Here is a 4,522-nt window from a genome sequence, read left to right on the forward strand (position 1 = left end):
GAGAGAGAGAGAGAGAGAGAGAGAGAGAGAGAGACCCTAAAAGTGAATTTGATGCTCTTTCCTGGCAGGAGGGAGCCTCTGACATGAATGCCTGTTTCCCAGAATGGGGTCCTTAGATGAAATCTTAATGACGGTCCCTGGAAACATGAACCTGATATACCTTCAAAGGAAACCATTGTAACAGAAATTCTCATGGTGCTTTTCACAGAGCTTGAGGAGAGCAGGGATGAGAGTTTGTGCTAAAGTTTAGAAACAGGTTTTATTTGGCTGTGAATCCACCCACTGTCTCAGCAAGCCTGTCAAACATTGCTGTGTTATGAATAGCAAGAGAGAACCTGGCCTTTTCAGTCTAACAGCCTCCCTCCTGGTGCTGATGGAAAGCAGATAAACTCAAAAAAACCTTCCCCCCTGCCCCCCTGTGCATTTTTTTTCTGTCAGTGAGTTCTAAATGAAGATTAGCAGTTTTGCTAAATTAGATATTTTTAAAAATTTAATTATAAGTGACTTTGTGCTAGTCCTTGTTGGTATGACCAGGAAGTGCCCTATGATCCTATTAATTGATAAATATGGAAGCAACCTTGAACTACTGTTCCCAGAAATTCTGTAATTCCTTATATTTCTACTCCTACATTTGGAATTCTAATGTGATTATCATGTACTTTGTTTTTCCTTGTCTGGTGCCCGTTTATTTGAATCTTGGCACACAGAGAAGATGGTGATGCCAGCTTGTTTCTAATTTAAATTAAAAATGTTTGATTTGAGGCCCCATAAACTGCCACTTGGGAGGAAGGCCAGGAAGAGCAAACAAGTTTCTCACAGGGTTGGATCCTGCTCTGCCCTGGGCTGGTGACCCAAGAAGCCCACTGGGGCAGCCGTGAGCACTACCGGGGCAGCCGTGAGCACTGTGTGTCGGTGCCAAAACCAGGAACGGCCTTTCTGATGCCTTTGAATCACCCCTCTGCCTTCGGTCATAATGGGGTGATCTCTGTCCCAACGGGTGATAGCTCAGGGAGGACTGGACAGAGCTCAGAAGCCAGAAGGGCTGCTTACATTGAAAGGAATGCTTTGTTATGTTGAATGACAGATCACAGGACTTGCAATTGATGTGTGCCTAACACTGTGTTTTGCACAAAATGGGCATTGAACCAAAGTCGGTTGCACTGAATCAATGTACATTTGACTCTCTTTTTCCAGCATTACTCCTGCCTCCTGTCAGCAAAGGTCTGGCCATGAAGTCCTGCTTCCTCTCATCTTTCTTATACTTTGTTGTGTGGCAGTGTCCTGTGAAGGCCTTAAGGCAATAGGAACCGTGCTAACCCACACCCAGCAGGAGAAAAGATGATAAGATTCACAGTTATCATCTCCACAAAGGAAAACAACAGGCCCATACTTCCTCAACTCTCCCCATAATTTCTTTGAATATTGAGGCGGGCCCAGCCGGAATGATCTTTTAAGGCCAAAGATAACGAGACATTGAAAAATGTTCTTCTCTTGCTATTATCATGCTAACTGTTATCCGTCTCATTAAAATCATTCATCTTAAGCTCGTGCCTGGCTAATTCAGCTGTATTCTCTTTGGATAGTGTCTGGGGGCTGGCTTCTGTAATATTTAATTTCAGAATAACAGCTGATTGGTTGGCTGATGAAAACGTTATTTTTCACAATGTATTCTTCAGATTCTCCAGCTGAATAAACCCTTGAAATCTCTTCATGGCTCCTTCCTTATGATCTGTGTCTATTATTTCAGTGCTGATCTGACAAGCCCTTGAACTTGATCATTTTGAATAGTGTGTGAAGACTGAATGAGATGATGTAATGGTTTTGTGCTATGGGAGTCAATGACTGGTTCAATTTGGGTGATGGAGGGTCACGTGTAAGAATAGGGAGAAAATGCCATTGGGGAAATTGGGGAGTTTTTCAAAAATTCATATGAGTATAATCTTATTCAGGGTTATAGGAGGAAATAGCAAATGCTGAGAGCTTCCCACTTGATGCCTATTCTTTACTCATTGAGTGACCAGAATGTTTTCAAATCCCTTCCAGAAAAACACTCGGTGAATAAGTAGTTTCTTCTGTTTTGTGATTTTGGACTCCCCTTTTAAACTAGATAACTGCCCATTATTAGATCTCTATGCATGAGAAATGTTCAGTTGGTAATGTCTTTATACACTCTGGGAACAGGGGATAACATTATTTGATGTGTGCATTTCATTAACTTTTCCAATCCCACCCCAACACTGGAAAAACATTAAGCTGCTCCTGAATGGTCTGGGAAAATATCACCAGGTCTTTAAATTATTTTCATAAAGAAAACTCATTCCTTTCATTTAAAATAATCTAATGATAGGAGATATCTTGTCACAGTGTGTCTATAGATTCACTGAGCCAGTGCACTTTAAAATTACCAGGATTCTCACAGGCACCTAATCCAATGTCTACCTCCCTAAGAACTTCCAAGCAAACGTTTAAAAAAGGTTACCCAGATTGCCTTTCAGGCACTGGCAGAGGAGAACCCACTGGCTGCCAAGGCTTCCCAGCTGACGTTGGTTGGGCTCATTGTAAGTAATCCTCCTGCCCTGCCACCTTATATTTATGTTAAATGGCCTCTTGGGAACCCCTGTTATCTGCTCCTCCTCCTGGCCACTATGGCCAAGCCAGTCAGGACCAATTTGCCTTCCAGTTTATTTAGATCACTCGAAGATAGTGACATGTGATGATTCCCCGACCTGCACTAAGATGCTTTTCAAGACTGAATACCCCCATATGCTTCAACTAACCCTGATATAGCACAATCTCTCAGCCCAACCTATCCTAATCCCCTCATTCTGGATGCCCTCCACCTTCTCAGGGTCCTCCACACATCATGTCATTCAGCACAGGACTGCAGCTACTGCCTAGCTAGACCATGGGGCAGCACATGCATCCCCTTCATCACCCTATACCCTAAGCATCTCTTAATGAAACCAAGATTTTGATCATGGAATTCATTAACTCAAGTAAGATATAATATTACAAGAATATAACGTATTCACTTGGATTTTTTAAAGGACATCAGAATAGGATGGGGAAATAGGTCTAGGTAGCAGTCCATCTGAAAGAAGATTTAAGAATCTAATAACTAACGAATGAAGCATTAATTAAGCATTTACTGTGGGCCAAGTGCTGAGGATACAAATGAAAAAATAAGCTAGTAAAGACTTACATGGACTGATGCAAAGTGAAATGAGCAGAACCAGGAGAACATCGTATACAGTAACAGCAATATTATATGATGAAGAACTATAAATGACAGCTATTCTCAGCAATACAAGGATCTAAGACAAGTCCAAAGGACTTATGAAGCCAAGATTTTGATCACAGGATTCATTAACTCGAATACAAAATAATGTCACAAGGATAAAGAGCAATCAATATGTTTTCGCTGCCCAGTAACTCCATGAACAATGTCAGGAGCAGCAGAGAGGTCTGTACACAATGTTTATCAATCTGACCAAGGCCTTTGATACCGACAGTCATGATACCTTGTGGAAGATCATGGCAAAATCTGGCTGCACAGAGTTCATCAGCATTGTACTCCAGTTATACAACAGCATGCTTGCACCGGTTTTGGATAATGGATGGTGCTTTTGGACTTTCCCAGTCACCAGCAGAGTAAAGCAGGGCTGTGTGTTTGCCCCCATGATGTTTTCACCAATACTGTAAGGACGTAACTGAGCATCTCAAGAATCTCCCTGCTTGCCCCAACATCCTTGGCCCTTGGCCCACTGCATAGAATACTCTTATAACACAAATGTTATAGTCCTATAAGATGGTGATTTCATACAAAGACCACACTCCTTGGTAAATGTGCTTTGTTATACTGGTTATAACAAGTGTTCTACCCCAAGACATTTCATTACTCCAGTTCCTGCTCATGACAAGGCTATGAAGCTCATAAGTGACAGAGTCAGCCTTCTGATACTAAATTCAGCACTTTCATTTGCCCGTCACACTTTGCAGAATTTTAGACTTGGGAAGATCCTTGCAGGCCATCTACTCGGACTCTTAAGAGAAAAAGAAACCCTACTACCAAATATCTGATAAGTGGCCATGTAGCATGTCCATAGACCTCCAAAGAAGAGGCACCCACTGCTTCTGAAGTAGTTGCTTACATTTGGGAAAGTTCTGGTTTTTAGGGAGATTTTCCTGACACGGCATTTATCTCTTTGTGACTTCCATGCATTGCTCTTAGATCTCCTCCCTGGTACCAATAGAATGAGCCTAATTTATCTTGCACTCAATAATCCTTTATGTATTGGAAAAGGACTCTCCTGCCCCTCCTCCCAATATCTCAATGAGTCTGAAAATTACAAATTTCTTCAACTGCTTCCCATGTGACACAGACTCAGATGCCTTCCTCCAGCAGACATTCCCTAGCATATCAATACCCTTCCTAAAACAGGATGTCCAGATATGAATGGGAAAGGGGCTGCATTATGGAGGGAATGTTACCTCCTTCTGGAATCTCTGGGTCTTATCTTTT

Source organism: Petaurus breviceps, unplaced genomic scaffold, assembly GCF_028583685.1.
Source record: "Petaurus breviceps papuanus isolate PSGF00001 unplaced genomic scaffold, PetGlider_PUasm1.0 490, whole genome shotgun sequence".
NCBI classification, from domain to species: Eukaryota; Metazoa; Chordata; class Mammalia; order Diprotodontia; family Petauridae; genus Petaurus; species Petaurus breviceps.